Source organism: Myodes glareolus, chromosome 17 (assembly GCF_982192425.1).
Source record: "Myodes glareolus chromosome 17, mMyoGla1.1, whole genome shotgun sequence".
Taxonomy (NCBI): Eukaryota; Metazoa; Chordata; class Mammalia; order Rodentia; family Cricetidae; genus Myodes; species Myodes glareolus.
In genome coordinates this window covers 16,741,220-16,762,947 of record NC_142042.1, presented here as the reverse complement: position 1 = coordinate 16,762,947, position 21,728 = coordinate 16,741,220, and the positions used below count along the sequence as shown (strand labels likewise).

Sequence of the window (21,728 nt, the reverse complement as noted above, 5' to 3'; positions counted from 1 at the left end):
CCAGTGAATGTAGCTCATGTCTCCCTGTACTGTATACAAGTCCTTCCCTGTGACATCCTCCTCAATGTCATTTTTCACCACTCTGCCTTCACCAAGTGCTACAGCAATACTAAGCTGCTTCGCTTTTTCTTTCACATATGATCATCTATGCACAGGCTGTCTTTGCTTCCAGGAATGCCATTATTTTCTATCCTTCTCCTTGTTTGCATTGCAACTACCATATATGATTTAAGGCTCAACTCCTTGGTGAACTACTTCAGACCCTCTTACTGGTCCACATCTACCATGGTTCCTTCCACATAACAGATCAAATGTTTGTCTCCTAGGATCCCATAATTTTCCATGAATGCCTTAATTATTCTACTAAAACGTCTGTGTATCTTCTTCAACATAGCACATTCCCAAGAACTCTTAATCCTATTCTCCACAAATACAATCTCTGAAATGAATGAATAAATCAATCAATGCATGAATGAGTTAGCCCAAATAGGTCTGAAACCAATGGAGAGGCCTTCTCTTCACCTACAAGCAATTAAAGTCTAATGGACTAAAAAACACACACATTTAACTATGGTTTAAAGGGAACAACTTAAACGAAAAGCATGTGCATATAATACAAAACCAATATTGTGATATATATATTCATCTATGCCCACACAAGTAGACAATACCTATTAAAGGTGTGACTAGAACTGTGTAAAGTTAAGTAAGACAGCTATAAGGATGCTTTTCCTTTGCCGGAATAAAAGCTGTTTGCAGGGATTTGCAATTACAGACGCAGAAGCCCTGCACTTCGACGGTACTGTGTGCATTGCTTGCTCTATGAAACAGAGCTTTCAACACGAGGGAGCTTGACAGGGTTGGGAATGAGTTTCCACTCTTTGGCTTACATACTCTCTTAAAAAATGGGACATTCCTGTCATATGCATTCACATATCTTCTTCCTTGGTACTTCAATTACTCTCACAGTACACTGCTACCTCGCCTCTATGGCTCCTCAGTTTCTGTGTGCAGGTTTGTTATCACTCGAAACTCTAGGAAGCGTTTTCCATGCTCAACCTGAAAGTTTTTACATTTAAAGCATGTAAATGGGTCTCCTCTTGGGCACGTTACAGCTTTTCCTGAGAACCTCCATTTTTAAAATCTCCCACGTAGGCAGGCACAGAGGGCAGGCATTTTGCCTCCCGTGCTCCTAATGTGTCATGCTCAGACTCTAGGGACTGTTTCACAGTAACTGTTTTCGAGCCAATCCATCTGCCCCCCTTATTGAAACTGCACCCTAACATTTGAATTTTGGTTTTGAATTCCTTAAGTCTAATCAAGCTTTGTCACCAGTGGCAATCTGTGACTTCTTCCATTTCCCCAATTCTTGTGACACATGCTCAGTCTCACACACACACACACACACACACACACACACACACACACACACACACAGAGTTCAGGTTCCTTTCAGAAAACCATATTGGACCCCACTTCTGTAACCTTCAGCCAATGAAATGTCCAGTTACACATTTGCTCTCTTCTCCAAAGTCCCCACTGACCACTGTAGGAGAAGTACTCTCGTTCTCTTTAACATCTACCACACCCAGCCTGGAGAATTCACAAACTATTTGTCAGACTCCTGTTACTATCTTCTCTTCTCCGAGACAATTAGTTCTTAAAATGGGTACAAAATATATGTTCTTTTTTTTTTTGACAATAGAAAATTGCCTCAAGGATAGAAAGTGAAAAGACAATTAAATAGAAGAGAGAAGGTCACAGCTCACTTTGTTGTTTCTGCCCTTAAACTATACAGAAAGCTATTTCTCCAGTGTGGGTTAGGGTTAGGGTTTCAAATGGGGAAGTTACTAATTGGAAAATCTGGAAATCAGACCTCAAAGAGAATGAAACCCTTTCATCTACTGTATCACATTATCTATGCATAAGCCCTAAAGTACTGAGTCATCTGAACACTTTAAAGCAATAAATGAGTACAAAAATTCTCAAACAGCCACTGTAGAATGGGACATAATCCACCTGGCACAGGCCTCAAGAAGGCACTAACGTATTTATATGAGAAGCATTTTTAGTCACAAACCATGTGGCTGTATCTTAAATACAAATAAGAAGGCTCCAAGTCCTACTGCTTTCTGTTAGTCTCATGTACACCACCTTGGTGTGCAGGAAATTCTCACACCGGTTGGCTGCTGTGTGCTAGCACACTGGCTGGCTATGTAGTCTCTGCTAATAACCAAGCCCTGAGAAGTTCCAAGGCAGACTTGCTTACAATATGTACAAAATACTGTTTCTCCAGACTGAGTCTCACACTCTCTAGGACAGGAGCAGCTGACATCTGAGCAAGGACGAGCCATCCTATGGTTCGAGTCACTTAGCAGGATGAGGTGTAAGAGCATGAGGCACTGGATGACGGAGACTGTAAAAAGTGAGTCTTACTCCCGTGGTAATTCCTGCACCATCTCAGAAAAACAGTCTTCCATGGAGACCATGGTTCAAATGTAATGAACCCACCGGAAAAATGAGTTATTTTGATGATAATTTACTTATCTATAACTTTTTTTCTTTCCTTGTACTTTATAGTAAGACCAGCACATAAGAACAGGGAATCAGATCCATTTCACAGTGTGGAAATATCAGCCACAAGTCAGCACAATGCCACAACCAGAACACTGGGAAATGAGCTCTACTCTAGATTAGATTTCTCCTTCGATGTTAATCCTGAACAATTTTCATTAAATTTGGATTCTTTTTGGAAGATCTCTATCTGACTAGAACTTTGTTTGAAATATTTTCCTTTTATAATAAACATATTTCAGCAAAACTCTCAGCTAATCACTGAGAATGTCCCTTTCATGAACTAAAATTGCGACCTGAGGTTTTTAAGGGTTATAAATGATGCAAATCCATATTTGATCTTCCTTTCTGCTTTACAGGACTTGGGGTCTACAGAGACTAACACCAAATGAGTTAGACAGGTACTAGATAATGTATCAGTATACTGGATGGCTCTCAGAATATACAAAAGGGTTTGTTAAATTAGACAAAATACACAGAATGAAAAGTAATTGAATTGATAGTTTTAAAAATATTTGTCATGATGTATCTCTTTTAATCTGTGACTTCTTAAATCTCCCCATTTCTTACCATAAACACTCTTGTACACACACGTATACACACACACGTATACACACACACACACACACCATCCACACATATATGGACTTTTGTTTATGTTGAAAAGTTAAAGGGAACAGAGAAGAACAGGACTGTTCCATCATCACAGTGTCACTTAACCGATCAAGAATGCACAAACAGAAAGGATAGTGATTGCTCAAGGACATGGAATTAAGCGACTGGTCCACGAACTACTCAGCATTGAGCATTCTACTGGGCTTACCAGTATGAACAAGAACTACTTCTGCCTTCATGAAGTTTAAAGGTGGCCATGGATCAGTAAATAACTGATTTTGTTAACAGCAGGAAGCAGTGTAGACAGGAAATGTTTCTCAAAGACACAGGTGATGTGGCTTTGTGTCCCCATTCAAGGTACTATGAGATGGTGGTAGACCCTTTAATAGATGGCGCCTAGTAGGAGTTTGGTAGGAGCATGGTCTCTTGATAATGGCTGTTAGGTGATTGGCCTTCTTCTGCCACATGCTCCTGTCACAATGAGACTTCATCACAGTGAATGCTTTGATTCACTGACAAATGTGATGCTCAGGCATGGCAGAAATCTGGAAGTACTAACTCAGTGAGTGATAAGTTTAGGAAGGACTAATCATAATCAAGTTGATTAATTTCCACTCTTTTAAATTTTACTTTCCTTATGGGACTGTCCTAGTTAGCTTCAGTTGTCCACCAGACAGAGTTTAGGGTCATCTGAAGGCATCTCAATTGAGGGACTCTCAACCAAGGAACTGCCCAGATCAGACTGACCTGTGGCCATATCTGTGAGGGAGTCTTCATTGATGACTGAGGTGAACGGGACCAGCCCACTGTGGGTGGCACCATACCTAGTCAGGTGGCCCTGAGAAAATAAGGGTAAGACAGCCTGAGAGAAAGCGGGAGAACAAGTCAGCAAGCAGCCTTTGCCATGTTTTCTGTCTCAGTTCCTGCCCTACCTCTCTCAATGATGGACTGTGATCTGGAAGTCTAAACCACATAAACCCTTCCCTCCTCAAATCGCTTCTGTTCAGAGTGCTTTATCACGGCAACAGAGATGAAACTAGAAAATGAGCATACTTGGGGAATAATGTATGAAAGCATTATTTTCCCCCTTTTGCTTATAAAACCATTATTCAAAATACAACAAACTTGTGCTAGTGCCTCTAACAGTTTAGGTTATATTTAGATTAAGATAATATTTAGATACTTAGATGATTATATTTATTAAGACATTAGCATATTCTGTAATAGGCTATCTTATATTCCACAATGATAGTTTTTTCTTTCTGTAAACATGACTACATATTCTTTAAGTCATTAAAGCTAACAGATGCAAAATTCTTTAAATAAAGCATATGTATGTAAGGCTGGGTACCTTATGTTAAAAAAATTTAAAGGGATTATGTATTTGTGTTTGTATATTTATGAATAAATAAGCAAAATAAATTTATGATAATTAACCTATAAATAACCATAAAAACTGTAGTTCCTTATAAAAATTGTGTAATATTTTATTTTCACTGTCAGAAGAATGAGGCTGATATTGAAAATATTAATGAATATGAATGTTTCCAGATAGGAAAAAAGACAGGTATCCACTGCTCCAACAAAACATATATGAGTTATGATGTGAAAAACAATTGTTTGAACGACAAGGGCTATTCTTACTAGGAATGCGGAGGCTAATCAGGGCTCATATAAATAACTGGTCCTTACTGAAGTGACACTCTTCCACTCCTGGGGAGAGAAAGACTTGTAATTCAACAGTGGAGTATGTTCTCAAAGATATGCTAGAAACTTTACACATAGAAATTGAGTCGCACTATGGGAACAACGTGCATGTAATTGTGGACAGCGAGTCTCACTCCTCTGCCCCTTCTCCAACATCTTAAACAGATGGTGGCCAAGGGAAAATGCACAGGGTCTGTGCATTTTTTTTCTATCAAGCTCCTTATGTTGAAAGCATAAATAGCAGTCTACTTTTCATAATCCAGGCATGAAATCATATCCAGCAAAAATGCAAAACGTTAAGCTAAAGATCTAAGATCAGAGGACATTCTGAGGTTTGTGTAATTTTTATTAAATGGAATAGAGGACTTGCTTAATTCAATGATTAGAAGCTAAATTGGACAGATTACACTATTATCATCTATCTCAGCAGGAGAGAATGCTGGCATGTATGCCATGAAGAATTGAAACAGGTGCACAAAAGGCTAAGTATCAAGTGTCCGCAGCTCCATGAGGACAGGTTCTTCCATTAGCACCACCCTTTCAACTCTAAGAACCCAGATTAAACTGGATCTAGAAAGTCATAATTAAAGTGAATATAGAGACTTGGATTAGGTACCACTCTCTTTTAATTTTTTTTATTTTGCATGTAACCAAATATCAGTCAGTACATAGATGACTGTTTTTCTCTATTGAGTTTACAAAAAAGTTTTATTTGAGTCAGTTACAATTACATAGCAGTTAAAAACATAAGCCATAAACGCAGAGGGTTTTAGTACCATTAGCTAAAGTCAACAAATAACTCATTTATCATAATATGCACAGCATTTTCTGAATAATTTAATTATCATTGCTGTGTGACACATGGTGGGAAGACAAGTTCATGCTTTAACTGTGAGGAGCCAGTGCTATTCATAAAAAAATGATAAATAAGAGCAAAGAAAAGAACCAAAAAAGAACCCAGATAAAATATTCATTTTTTTAAATCAAGAAAACTTATTTAGCGTGTGTCTGTATGTGTGTGTGCGCCACGGCATGCATGAGGAGGTAAGATTAAAGCCGCAGGAGTCAGTTCTCTTGTTCCACCATGTGGGTTCCTAGGTAACAAAGGAAGCTCCGCTGGGTTGATGGCAGCACCATTAACTGCTTAGCAATCTTACCAGCATAAACATTACCTTAAAAAGCAAAACCAAAGTGTAACCTACAGCCTCAAGAATATTAAAAAGGATTGCTAAACTTATCTGATGGCTGGGGACACAGCTCAGTTCCTAAAGCACTTGCCATACAAGCATGAGGATTCAAGTTTGGATGCCCTGCACCCACATAAAAGCCAGGCAGGGCGACAAATGCCTCCAATCCTAGCCCTGGGGAAGCAAAGATATTCCTAGGGCTTGCTGGCTAGCCAGTCTAGATAGCCAGTGTGGAGACCCTGTGTGACAGCTATTCTTGGCTGCCAACTTGACTATTGGAATGAACTAAAATCCACATGGCTGGGTATACCCAGAGGGATCTTTTTTCTTTTCTTTTTTCCTAATTTAACTTTTACCGATTCTTTGTGTATCTCACATCATATATCTTGATATCTCAATTATGCTCATCCCCTCATCCTTTCACATTCACTATCTGCACTTTAACCTCCCCTAAAAGATAAAATAAAATCTGAAAGAAAAGGAAAAGAAAAATATCATCGTGGAAGCTGTAGAGTGACACGGTGCGTCAGGGAGTTTATCCTTTAGTCCATATATCTTTACTTGCAAGTGTTCACTGCAGAGAGTCATTGGTCTGGTTCTTCCGGATTCTACCACACTATCTCTACTGGGCCCTCACTGGGACTCCTCTTGGATACCCTGTTGTTGTCCTGTGTCACAGATAGCCTTTAGCTTTGGATCCGCAGGACTGGCACCTTCATGTGCTCCAGCAGTTCAGAAATGGGGTGAATGTTGGAGTGGACCAACTCAGCCCCAGTTCTGGGCCTGAGGGGTAGCTGGGTTGATTAGCCCGATTAAATCATTTGAAGTGGGAAGATCCACCTTTAATCGGGGCCACACCTTCTGGTAGCAGCCTATATAATGGACATGAAAGAAGGAAGCTCTCTCTCTCTCTGTCTCTGTCTCTCTGTCTCTGTCTCTCTCTCTCTCTCTCTCTGTCTCTGTCTCTCTCTCTCCTTCCCTCCCTCCTTCTTCCTCTCCCTCCCTCCCTACTTCTACTCACTCTTGCTGGCAAATCTATTCGTTCATTGCTTTTAGAGCCTATTTCTTTGAGATTCTGGAGTATACTGAAGAACAGTTGAGACATTCAGCCTAGTGGAAGGAACAACTACAGGATTCTTGGACCATCTGCTTGTAGACAGTCATTGTTGGACTAGTTGAACTACAACCTGTAAGCCATTTGAAGAAATTCCCCATATATATATAAGCACACACACATATTCTATAAGTTATAAGTTCTGTTTATGTAGAGAACCCTAATACACCCCATTTTAAAAAACAAAATGGGCAGCTACTGAGGAAAACATGGCATTGACCTCCATCCTCAATACATACAAACATGTGTGCACACATGTACACATACAAATGGATATTAAATTTCTAACTGGGTATGGTGGTTCTTTCCTGCAAGCTTACCATTGGGAATTTGAGGCAGAAGGATCATGAGTTCAAGGTTAACTTTAGCTACACAGTGAGTTTGAGACAGACCAGACAACATAAGACTTGGTTTCAAATGACTATAAAAAATAATTGTATAATTTGTCTCATATTTGGATAAGAACACATGTAAGTATATACATTAAGACAATTTCATTATTTCCAAAGATGCTATAAAAATAATTTTACCATTTTCTCAACAAAACAAAACAGCCTAATCTGAAAGAAAAGGAAAGAAGAGAAGTAGGACTCATGTTACCATTATACACAGTGTCCTCATTAGGTAGACAAAAGGATTGATGAAAAAAAAAGAAGAAAATACAAGATTTTATCATGTTAAATGATACTGTTTTCTAGGATGAAGCATCAGAAAAGCCATCACCTGAGCTCAGTTTCCCAATCTGGAAGAGATTAACTACCACAAAATGTGAAAAAATAAAGTGAAGCCTTGTGAACAAAGCATTGACCACATTACAGAATGTGCACAGAAACTCTGACAAGGGACTTCAGAGTTAACTCAGCCATTCATTCAACCACTACCAGGAGGCCAGACCCAGTATCTATACCAAGAACTCTACTAGAAAGAGATAACCAGCGATAAGCACCTGCCTCCGAACATCTTCTGGAGGTTGATCCTTACTTATAATCACATGTGAAATAGAGCTAGTGCTGTAAAAGGTGCTTCCAGCTCCCTGGAAAGTTTGGATCCACTGAGCAGAATTAAGAAGCATAGCATTTTCCTCATACAGATGGTTTGAATCCAGAGTTGGGGCTTTTCTATAAAGAACCATCAAGTTACTAGTTCAGATTTTGTGTGACTATTGACTCTTTTGCAAATGTGATGGTGTGAATAAAAATGGCCCCCATAGGCTCACAGGAAGAGGCACTGTTAGTGGCACTTGGAATAAGTATATTACTGGGGCTGGGCTTTGAGGTTTCAGATGCTCAAGTCAGGGCCAGTGTCACTCTTACCAGTGCCTGCTGATATGGATGTAGAACTCTCAGCAACCTATCCACCACCATGTCTGCCTGCTTGCCACCATGTTTCCTGCTGTGATAATGAACTAACCCTCTAAAACATAAGCTAGCCCCAATTAAACGTTTTCTTTTATAAGAGTTGCCATAGTTATGGTGTCTCTTGACAGAAATAAAACCCAACTGAGACAGTAAATATTCGACTATGCCACTGAAGCCTGAAAAGAGCCATGGATGGTATGTAAAGAAGTGAGCATGGCTTTTCTTTAATAAAACTTTGTTTACAAAAATAGACGGCAGGTGAGCTAGATGTGATCAAGGAAACTTGAATAACATACGTGAAATAATAAGAGTAGCAACTCTTTAGGAAAACTTTTATAACTGAATCTAGGTATTTTGTCTTAAAACAGATTAATATGCTATCATGAAATAAAAATGGGAAGAAAGGAGGGCTATACAAGGATAGCCAGCACATTCTCTGCATAACGTCCTAATTCTGACAGAAGTGGACAACTTCACTCAGGCCTTTGTGACAAGTGAACTATTTAATGACGCAGAAATGTAGAGAGCAATAAAACATTATTAGAAGAGATGAAATTCATGCAACTGATAGCAGCTTACTTACTCATACAAAATTTAAAAATAGAACCAATAAATCTATCCATCTTAGCTAAGCAAATCTGGTTATCTCGATTTATTAGTGTAGCACAAAGCCTAAAATGAAATTTGGGGTGGTTGTAGCAGCAGTAACTTCCTTTCTCACCCATATCTACTTTAGCTTTCAAATGAAGATAGAATTTATATCCACTTACAGCTGAGATGAACATTATTCAGTCTTTGATCTAATCAAATCTCACAAATAAATGAGTCTTTCTTGGAGAGAAAAATAACATATCAAATCAAATCCAAGCTCTATCTACCCATAATAAAGTAAAAAGCTGTATTTTATTTCTAAAATGTACCCCATAGCACAAGCATCATATGGAAATGGGGGTGAACTAACTAGAATCATAGCTAAATCATCTGAATTTAAAACATGAAGTTTAGATACAAAGAATATGCTCCTCAAAGTGAATTTCCGCAGTTGCCAGGCACATAGTTAATTCTATCTGTCCTAAAAAGAATTCCTTCTATGCTAGCTCTGCAGGATCTAGTCCTTCTTAAGTAATCACCGATGTTCTCCTGACACAAGAAATGTGCTATCTAGGGTCAAAGTAAGAGTTTGTCATATTATAAATTGGATAGTTCCTTTTATTTTTCTGAGCCTGTTAATTATGTAAATGTAATGACTTCAAGTGTAGTCTTGATAGATAATTTTTGAAATGGAAAATACTGTTAAAATGATTATCGCTAACGATCAAGGATAGCTACCATTTTACTGTTAGCTGATGCAGTTTGTTTATTTTAGGCTGCCACTGCATTCAAGTAGGACAATGAGTTCTCCTTCAGCAAAGTGAGAGGAACGTTTTTTTCATTTTCCTTTGACATCTGACTGTACCAAATATACTATTTCCTAAAATATTTCTAAGTGATAACACTCTTATATTACATAATATAAACCAGCTTCTTTGTTTGCCAAAACTACAACTTATATTCTTTAGAAAGCACTGATTTTTATACTTTCACAATACAACCACCATCATTTAAGATCCCTTGCTTTTACTGCATATAAAAGCCTTTTGGTATTATAACAAGAAAAGCAAGCCAATGGCTGGGGAGATAACGTAGTAAAGTGTTCCCTGTGCAAGCAGCAAGCAAGAGCTCGGCACAAATGTAACGAAAAACAGACAAGTGGACCGCGGGCTGGGGCAGGCGGTGAGTGCAAAGGGACGGGAGTCCCTTTGTTCTGATAGCCGGCCTGCAGCAAGCTAAGACCACAGGCAGGGAGTCTTCTGACCAGCAAGGGGCTCTGATCCTGTGGAGGGGTAAGTGTGTTGACCGCCATACAAGTCCGGTTAGGGAACACACAATATTCCCGCCATCCTGTCTCCCTGGCTACTCCAAAGGGGCAGCTTTCCCCAGCTAATCCCTCTCTCCTGCTACGCCATCCCAGCTTTCGGCCTCGAACCCCTCCCCTCCTCTCTCCCTTTTTCGGGGCTTAAATTCCTCCATCTCAGCCGGGGTGGGCACCGCGGGCAGGGGCAGGCGGTGAGTGCAAAGGGACGGGAGTCCCTTTGTTCTGATAGCCGGCCTGCAGCAAGCTAAGACCGCAGGCAGGGAGTCTTCTGACAAGCAAGGGGCTCTGATCCTGTGGAGGGGTAAGTGTGTTGACCACCATACAAGTCCGGTTAGGGAACACACAATATTCCCGCCATCCTTATCTCCCTGGCTACTCCAAAGGGGCAGCTTCCCCCAGCTAATCCCTCTCTCCTGCTACGCCATCCCAGCTTTCGGCCTCGAACCCCTCCCCTCCTCTCTCCCTTTTTCGGGGCTTAAATTCTTCCATCTCAGCCGGGGTGGGCACCGCGGGTCAGGACAGGTGGTGAGTGCAAAGGGAAGGAAGTCCCTTTGTTCTGATAGCCTGCAGGCAAAGTGATTCCTGGATAGCAAGGGGCACTAATCCAGTAGAAGAAGACCCAGCGGAGGGAAGAGCCATTGGAGAGCATCTGAAGGAAGAGATGGGCAGGCGCCAAGGCAAGAATTCCTCCAACAATCTGAAAAACAACATGAAAACACCAGATCCCAGTGATCTTACAACAGAAGGACTTGAACGCGCTATTCCGGAAGAAGTGGAAAACAGTGTCATTATGAAAGCAATAGAGTCTCTTAAACAGGATATGAATAACTCACTTAAAGAAATAGAAGACAAATATAACAAAAAGATGGAAGAAATGAGTAAAGAAATGGAAGACAAATATAACAAAAAGTTTGAAGAAATGAGTAAATTCGTAAATGATACCCTGGGAAACCAAGAAAAAGCAATTAAACAGGTAATGGAATCAGTTCAAGAATTGAAAACTGAAATGGAGGCAGTGAAGAAAACACAAACCGAGGGCCGGCTGGATATGGAAAATCTAGGTAAACAAACGGAGACTACAGAATCAAGCTTAACCAATAGAATACAAGAGATAGAAGAACGAATCTCAGATTATGAAGACACCATAGAGAAAATAAATGCCCTGACCAAAGAAAACAGCAAATCCAACAAATTCTCATCACAAAACATTCAGGAAATATGGGACATAATAAAAAAACCAAATCTAAGAATAATAGGAGTAGAAGAAGGAGAAGAATTGCAGATCAAAGGTCCAGAAAATATATTCAACAAAATTATAGAAGAAAACTTTCCCATCCTAAAGAGGGATATTCCTATGAAGGTGCAAGAAGCATACAGAACACCGAATAGACTGGATCAGAAAAAAACATCCCCTCGCCATATAATAATCAAAACACAAAGCAGCCAGATTAAAGAAAGGATATTAAGAGCTGCAAAGGAAAAAGGTCAAGTAACTTATAAAGGTAAACCTATCAGACTTACACCAGACTTCACTATAGAAACCATGAAAGCCAGAAGGTCCTGGATAGAGGTACTGCAGAAATTAAGGGACCATGGATGCAAGCCCAGACTACTTTACCCAGCCAAGCTTTCGTTCACTATCAACGGAGAAAACAAAATATTCCAGGATAAAAACAAATTTAAACAATACGTAACTACTAATCCAGCCTTACAGAGAATACTAGAAGGAAAATTACATCCCAAGGAATCCAACATTGCCAAAACTGACTACAATAATTCAGACATCTAGCGACCCTTCACTAGCACAATTCAAAGAAGGAAAACACATACACTCTATTACCCCCCCCAAAAAATGACTGGAGTCAACAACCAATGGTCATTAATATCTCTTAATATCAATGGACTCAATTCACCTATAAAGAGGCACAGACTTAGAGATTGGATACGAAAACAGGATCCAACATTCTGCTGTTTACAAGAAACACACCTCAACCACAAAGACAGACACCTACTCAGAGTAAAGGGTTGGGAAAAGGTTTTCCAAGCAAATGGACCTAAGAAACAAGCGGGTGTGGCCATTCTAATATCTAACAAAATCGACTTCAAACTAAAATCAATCAGAAGAGATGGAGATGGACATTTCATACTCATAACAGGAACAACTCATCAGGAAGAAGTCTCAATCCTGAATATCTATGCCCCTAATGTAAAGGCACACACATATGTAAAAGAAACTCTTCTAGAACTCAAGGCAGTCATCAAACCACACACGCTAATAGTAGGAGACTTCAACACTCCTCTCTCACCAATGGACAGGTCAATCAGACAGAAACCAAACAGAGAATTAAGAGATTTATTGGAGGTATTGAATCAAATGGACTTAACAGACATCTATAGAACACTCCACCCAAATAGGAAAGAATATACCTTCTTCTCTGCAGTTCATGGAACCTTCTCGAAGATTGACCACATACTCGGTAACAAAGCAAACTCCCACAGATACAAAAAAATATTAGTAACCACCTGTGTCTTGTCAGACCACCATGGATTAAAATTAGAATTCAACAACAATGCTACCCCCAGGAAGTCAACAAACTCATGGAAGTTGAACAGTCAACTACTAAATCACCCCTGGGTCAAGGACGAAATTAAGAAAGAAATTAAAGTCTTCCTTGAATTTAATGAAAACAAAGACACAACATACTCAAACCTATGGGACACTATGAAAGCAGTGCTAAGAGGAAAGTTCATAGCAATAGGTGCCCAACTAAAGAAAACGGAGAAAGCACACATTGGAGACCTAACAGCACACTTGAAAGCTCTAGAAAAAAAAGAAGCTGATTCACCCAGGAGGAGTAGAAGACTGGAAATAATCAAACTGAGGGCTGAAATCAACAAAATAGAAACAGAGAAAACAATCCAAAGAATCAATGAATCAAAAAGCTGGTTCTTGGAGAAAATCAACAAGATTGACAAACCCCTATCCAAACTAATCAAACGGCAGAGAGAGCACATGCAAATTAATAGGATCAGAAATGAAAAGGGGGATATAACCACAGACACAGAGGAAATTCAGAGAATCATTAGATCTTACTACGAAAGTTTATATGCCACAAAGTTGGAAAATGTAAAAGAAATGGACATTTTTTTAGATAAGTACCATATACCAAAGTTGAACCAAGAACAGGTGAACAATCTAAATAGACTTGTTAGTCGTGAAGAATTAGAAGCTGTTATCAGAAATCTCCCTGCCAAAAAAAGCCCAGGACCAGATGGTTTCAATGCAGAATTCTACGAGAACTTCCAGGAAGAGCTAATTCCTATACTCCTTAATGTATTCCATAATATAGAAACAGAAGAGTCATTGCCTAACTCCTTTTATGAAGCTACAGTTACCTTAATACCAAAACCACATAAAGACACAACCAAGAAAGAGAATTACAGGCCAATCTCACTCATGAACATCGACGCGAAAATTCTCAATAAAATACTGGCAAACCGAATCCAGGAACACATTAGAAAAATTATCCATTATGATCAAGTAGGCTTCATCCCAGAGATGCAGGGCTGGTTCAACATATGCAAATCTATCAATGTAATCAATCATATAAATAAGCTGAAAGAAAAAAACCATATGATCATTTCATTGGATGCTGAAAAAGTATTTGACAAAATTCAACACCCATTTATGATAAAGGTGTTGGAGAGACTGGGGATACAAGGATCATACCTAAATATAATAAAAGCAATATACATCAAGCCGACAGCTAACATCAAATTGAATGGAGAGAAACTCAAAGCCTTTCCACTAAAATCAGGAACACGACAAGGCTGTCCACTCTCTCCATACCTCTTCAATATAGTGCTTGAAGTTCTAGCAATAGCAATAAGACAACATAAGGAGATCAAGGGGATTCGAATTGGAAAGGATGAAGTTAAACTTTCATTATTTGCTGACGATATGATAGTGTACATAAGTGACCCCAAAAACTCTACCAAAGAACTCCTACAGCTGATAAACACCTTTAGTAACGTGGCAGGATACAAGATCAACTCCAAAAAATCAGTGGCCCTCCTATACACAAAGGATAAAGAAGCAGAGAGGGAAATCAGAGAAACATCACCTTTCACGATAGCCACAAATAGCATAAAATATCTTGGGGTTACTCTAACCAAGGAAGTGAAAGATCTATTTGACAAGAACTTTAAGTCTTTGAAGAAAGAAATTGAGGAGGATACCAGAAAATGGAAAGATCTCCCTTGTTCTTGGATTGGGAGGATCAACATAGTAAAAATGGCAATTCTACCAAAAGCAATCTATAGATTCAATGCCATCCCCATCAAAATCCCATCAAACTTCTTCACAGACCTTGAGAAAACAATAATCAAGTTTATATGGCAAAACAAAAAACCCAGGATAGCCAAAACAATATTATACAATAAAGGAACTTCTGGAGGCATTACCATCCCTGACTTCAAACTCTATTACAGAGCTACAGTATTGAAAACAGCTTGGTATTGGCATAAGAACAGAGAAGTCGACCTTTGGAATCGAATAGAAGACCCGGATATTAACCCACAAACCTATGAGCACCTAATTTTTGAAAAGGGAGCTAAAGGTATACAATGGAAGAAGGAAAGCATCTTTAACAAATGGTGCTGGCATAACTGGATGTCAACCTGTAGAAGGATGAAAGTAGATCCATACCTATCACCATGCACAAAACTCAGGTCCAAATGGATTAAAGACATCAACATTAATCCGTCCACTTTGAACCTGATAGAAGAGAAAGTGGGAAATAGTCTACAAGATATAGGCACAGGAGGCCTCTTCCTAAGCAGGACCCCAGCAGCACAGACAATAAGAGAAACAATGAATAAATGGGATCTACTGAAACTGAGAAGCTTCTGTAAAGCAAAGGACACTGTCAGTAAGACAAAAAGGCTGCCTTCTGACTGGGAGAAGATCTTCACCAACCCCTCATCAGACAAAGGTCTGATCTCCAAAATATACAAAGAACTCAAGAAACTAGGCACTAAAACTCTAATTAACCCAATTAAAAAATGGGGTACTGAACTGAACAGAGAATTCACAACAGATGAACTTCGAATGGCCAGAAGACACTTAAGGTCATGCTCAACCTCCTTAGCGATCAGGGAAATGCAAATCAAAACCACTTTGAGATACCATCTTACACCTGTCAGAATAGCTAAAGTCAAAAACACCAATGATAGCCTATGCTGGAGAGGATGTGGGGTGAGGGGAACACTCATCCATTGTTGGTGGGAATGGAAACTTGTGCAGCCACTGTGGAAATCAGTGTGGCGGTTTCTCAGGAAACTGGGAGTCAACCTCCCTCAGGACCCAGCAATTCCACTCTTGGGAATATACCCTAAAGATTCCCTAGCATACTACAAGAGCATTTGTTCAACTATGTTCATAGCAGCACTATTTGTAATAGCCAGAACCTGGAAACAGCCTAGGTGCCCCTCAATAGAAGAATGGTTAAAAAAGGTGTGGAACATATACACATTAGAGTTTTACTCAGCGGTAAAAAATAATGACATCTTGAATTTTGCATGCAAATGGATGGACATAGAAAACACTTTACTGAGTGAGGTAAGCCAGACCCAAAAAGAGGAACACGGTATGTATTCACTCATAAGTGGATTCTAACCATAATTTAAAGGTCTTTGAGCCTATTATTCGTGATCCTAGAGAAGCAAAATAAGAAGACGAACCTGATGAAGATTATTTAGCTATCCGCCAGGAGGTAGGAAATAGTCAAGAGTCCCAGGTAACCTTGGGTGCATGGGGGGGGGAGGGTTGTTGGAAGGGGAGAGGGTTAGAGAGAAGGGAGTAGGGGAGGAATGGAGAAAGCTCGGTTGACCGGGATGGGGGGAAGGGAGGAAGGATGAATATGGGATCAGGGAAGAATATATTTCAACTTAGGGAGTCATTTTAGGGTTTTTAGGAAACTTGATTATATATGGGATCCCAGGTCCAAGGAGAGATCCCCAGATTGTTCTCTGGACAGAGGAGAGGGTGCATGAACCGGCCTTGGCCCATAACCATACTGATGAATATTTTGCTTATCACCATAGATCCTTCATCTGGCGATGGATGGCATACAGACGGAGACCCACATTGGAGCACCGGACTGAGCCCCCCAAGGTCCAAATGAGGAGCAGAAGGACGAAGAAAATGACGAAGGACTGCGAGGGATGCTATCACCCACTGATACAAGGGGTCGGATCTAATGAGAGTTTACCAAGGGCAGTTGGACTGCGACTGAACGAGCACGGGATCCAACCAGATTCTCTGAATGTGGCTGGCCCGGAGTCTTTCTGAGAAGCCATTGACAATGACACTGGGACTAGTTTCCTCTGCATATACTGGATTTTTGGGATCCAGTCTGTTTGGATACTCACCTTCCTGGACCTGGAGGGAGGGGGGACGAACTTGAACTTCCCACAGGGCTGGAAACCCTGACTGCCCTTAGGGACAAAGAGGGAGGAGGAGGGGGGAGAGGGGAAGGGTGTTGGGAAGAGGGGCGTAAATGGAAACTTTTATAATTTAATAAAATTACTTTAAAAAAAAACAAAAAAAAACCAGACAAGTTGAATGCTTCTGTAACCCCAGCAATGGGGAGAAGTGAGGACACAATCACAATCTAGTTAAAATTGTGGTTTCAGGTTCAGTAAGAGACCCTGTCACAAACACATAAAATAGAGAATAGGAAGAAGACACTGAACGCCAACCTCTGTCCTCCACAGGGGCATGATAGACAAGCCAACCCACACAAGTGCTTACACACTCATGTTCCACATATACTCACGCATTAAAAAAAAAAGAAAACAAAGCAAACGATTAATTAAAACTGTGTCACCAGATTGATATAAAGAGAATAATCACTTAAAAGGAAGGTTGGGAAAGCTGGATGTCCAGGCCCCTGTCTGTAATCTCAGCACCTGGGAGGACAGGAATAAGGTTAATTTGAGGCCAAATTTGAGGCCAAGTCTACAGAGCAAGTCTCTACTTAAAACATCATGGACATTGATGTTTCTTCAATATGCACTATCAGAAGTTAGGAATGCTGAACAGTAAACAACACATGGCCACCATGTTTGAGCTAGATGCCTTTGTTTTTTTCTGAATAGCTATACCTGCATAGATGCATTTAATAATAAAAGCTTTTTTTTTTAAAAAAAAGGCATCCATTCATTTCTTGCCACAGTCAGCAGACATGAAAGTAAACAAGGCTCAACTCGGAGTTGTGTGTACACACAATTAAAAAAGCATGCAGGTGATGCTGTCCTAACATGTAAGAACTGCTAATGAAAACAGAAAACTGAAAAGTTTCAGAAAAGCCAACATTACTGTGAGAGAAAATGTGTTGGACTGTTTTATGTCAACTTGGCACAAGCTAAAATCATCTGAGAGGAGGGAACTTCAAATAAGAAAATGCCTCCATAAGACAGGACTGTAGGCAAGCCTGTAGGACATTTTCTTCATTAGTAACTGATGGGAAGGGCCCAGCCCATTGTGGGAGGTGCCATTCCTAGGTTGGTGGTCCTGGCTTCTTTCAGAAAGCAGGCTCAGCAAGCCATGTTGAGCAAGCCAGTAAGCAGCATAGTCTCTACATTAGTTCCTGCCTCCAGGATCCTGCCCTGTTTGAGTTCCTGTCCTGACTTCCTTCAGTGATGAACTGCTTTGGAAGTGTAAACCAAATAAGCCGTTTCCCCACCCCAAGTTGCTTTAGTCATAGTGTTTTATGCAGCAACAAAAACATCGGTCTGGAAAATAACAAAATATTTCATGTTCAATGACTCTTTTATCTAAAAAAAAATTACAAACAAAAAATCTTAATTGAGTATTAATACATATATAGTTCAATGATTTGGGGGAAGGAATTCTAACGAATTTATCAAGGATATATAATGCTAATAAACTTACTGAGTATCCCCTACAGATCCCATCAAAGATTCTGAAAACGAGGAAGAAGGAAATATATCAGGAGAAATAAATGCAAATGCAAAAGATAAAGCTGCATAAATCAGGCCGTCTTAAAAGTAAACCAGTTTATTTTGACTGAAGTACAACATGCAGCCAATCCAGATTTATATGTTGTAACCTGGTACATTACATTAAAACCCAAATACATAGTCAGCCAATTGTCTATGCCATGGTCTCAGTTGCTAAGAACCAATCGTAACCAGTTAGTGTCTGTGGTAGTTTGAATACAATCAAAGTATTCCCGGAGTCTCATAGGGGGTGGCACTATCAGGAGGTGTGGTTTTGATGGAGTGGGGATGCCTTTCTTGGAGGAAGTGTGTCACTGTGGGGCCGGGAGCTGAGGTTTCCTATGCACTGGATACCATCCAGTGTCTCAGTCGATTTCGGTTGCCTACAAGATGTAGGACTCTCAGCTACTGCTCCAGCCCACATCTGCCTCCACCCTATCATGCTCCCTGCCATGATGATAATAAACTGAACCTCAAAAACTAAACAAGCACCCCAATTAGCTGTTTTCTTCATAAGAGTTGCCATGGTCATGGTGTCTTTTCACAGCAATGGACCACGGGAGATCTGTTTTAGAACCCCCGTAGATACTCAAATCTTCAGACACACGAGCTCCTCATATAACAGGCATTGTACTTTAAACTATCTCAGATCCTTAGAGATGCTGCAAATGCCATGCAAATAGTTGTTCTGCTGTACTGTTAAGGGAATGATATTTTCAGTTCAGATACATTTTTCTTCCTGATTCCTGGATACAGGAGTGAGATGGGGATAAGCTGAACGTCTTGTTTCTCTAAGCTACACATGCTCACTCTGCCAGTGTTTCAGGATATGATGCATAAGCACTGTGTCACAGTATTTTCCCTGGGAAAACAGGGTTAAGGCTGCATCAGAGTCAGGTAAAGATGCTAAGGTCGCAGGTCTGTGCACCCTGGAACTCTTTCCATTCCTATTGCCGGTGCCTAGGGTGACTGATATCCATCATCAAACCTCTATCTGTGCTGGAGCACCTAAATAACTTCTAACCCAGGGTTCTGGACTCCATTCTTAGTCACTACAGAGAAATCAGTGTGGTCTGTAAGCACATTAAAGCTATACTGATCTGTCAATAGAGCAAATCTGACTCCACTAATACAGATTACAGATCTTGTAAAAGCTTCCTTCCAGAAGCAAGCCCACACTGATATCTCCAAGTACTTTCTGGCCAGGTCCCCCATTAATCCATTAACCCTACTTTCTCTCTTGCCACTAAAACACGCTGAACAACTTGCACTTCCTTTAAGAAATCAAACTCTTGAGTTTTTTGCTTTTGTTTTGTGTGTGTATGCACGATATTCCTGAGTAAAATAAAATTTCACCATAAGCGAATGTATTGTTCAACTCCAAACTGTATTCTTTATTCAAGTCATTTCTACTCCCTTTCACACAGACTTCTGTGTCTTCTGACCCAGGCCCTATAATCAGACTTAACTTTTCTGTGTATATATGTTGCCCATTTCTATGCAATATAGTGGTGCTTTGCATCCAAATTTACTGTTCAAAGTAAGGTGAGCCCACATCCTTAATATTTCCATTGCATTCCATTGCTGGGCTCCTTGGATACAATGAATTCCTTACTTTTTTAAGAGAAAGAAAATTGTTGTGGGGTATTTGTACCCTGTGTGAAGATGTATTGCTGTAATTGGTGTAATAAAAACCTGAACGGCCAATAGCCAGGCAGGAGCAATAGGTGAGATTTCTGAACACAGACGGAGAAAGAAACCGGGAGGAAAAACCTAGGTGATGACTTTACCAGCAGACTTGAACCAAATAGGATATAGGATTTGTCATACTAAGAAGAGATAAGCAAGACATGTGGCAGAAGTAGATTTTATATGTATATACATATATAAATATACATATATATGCTAATTAAGCTACAAGAGCTAATTGGGGGAAAACCCTAAGCTAAGACCAAACTTTCATTATATATAAGTCTCTAGGCCATTATTTTCAGGCTAGTGGTTCAAAGGTAATCGAACAAGAAAGTCTGCTATAGGAAATCTGGTCATGGTTACAGAATTGCTAATATTTTGAATTATTGGACATAGAAGACAGCACCAATTACAGCTTTAATTTAATGCTTCATGAGACTAGCATGCTCTTGTTCTTAGTTCTTTGGTGTTTTTAAATTGTTTCTTGGTCAGATACTGCTTTTGTCTTTGTTCAGTAACCCTTAAAAGAATTCCAAGCCCAAAAGGAAGACTGAACAATATCACCAAAAATGAATGCTCTATCCCCAAAATAAATAAGACAATTTTGTCTGTGCACTCACTCACTGACATTTACCAAAGGAACTGCCACGCATTGGGAAGGTGCTCTAAAGCAAGGAGTGGTAAGCCTTGGCCTGGCCCTTCAAGGGCTATATAAACAGTGGTAGAAGACACGCACAAACAATTAAAATGAGTGTGACAAATTCAATGATAAAGACATTACCAAAGCTGTATAGGAGAAAGACTAAGTGCCCAGACAGAGGGCTCAATGGCATTGTACAAATTGTTTTGAACAGAAGAGCTCGAGAGTAGGGGGCCAGGCGAAGTCTTTCACACAAGAGTAGCCTGTATAAGGCATGGGGGTTTATGAATAAAGAATGTTAGGAACCTTAGCAGGATGGAGCTACATGAAACAACCTTACAAAATGAGGCTGCAGAAGACAGTGGAGGCGAGTAGGGAACTGACTGAAGGGCCCACAAAAAGTCACACTGTCTGCAGCAAGAAGCTCAAAGACATCTGCAGATACGGAAGTTATGTGGCATCTGTTTTGCTGGCTTATAACAGTGTAAATAATGGGTACTGTTAAGAAAGGATCAAAGGGTGGAATCCAAACCCTTCTTGCCCTGTCTTTTACACACCAAGCATGTCAATACATCAGATCATCTGTTCAAACAGTGCTACAAAGGTACTTTAAGATCCTTATTTTAACAAAGAAATTGTAGACTCTAAAGTGTTAGGCTCAGAGCCAGGCACAGTGGTACAAACCTATAATCATAACTGCTATGGAAGTGTCGGTAGAGGAATCTCCATACAATGAGACCCTGCTTGAAAACCAGAAACATAAAACTGAAAAAGCTAGACTTCTAAAACTCATGTGCCATGGACACACATCATACACACCAGAGCCAAAATCGCCACAAAACTGAGTTCAATGAACAATGGAGCCTGGCCTAGTAAGGTACTGCTTGTATTCTAGTAAATT

At 40.0% G+C, this 21,728-nt stretch overlaps 1 protein-coding gene across 4 annotated transcripts in view; it reads right to left on the bottom strand.

The window, feature by feature from the left end:
* The window catches only part of Pdlim5 (PDZ and LIM domain 5), a 166,298-nt gene that overhangs the window by 22,724 nt on the left and 121,846 nt on the right, over positions 1–21,728 (bottom strand). The window lies entirely within an intron of this gene.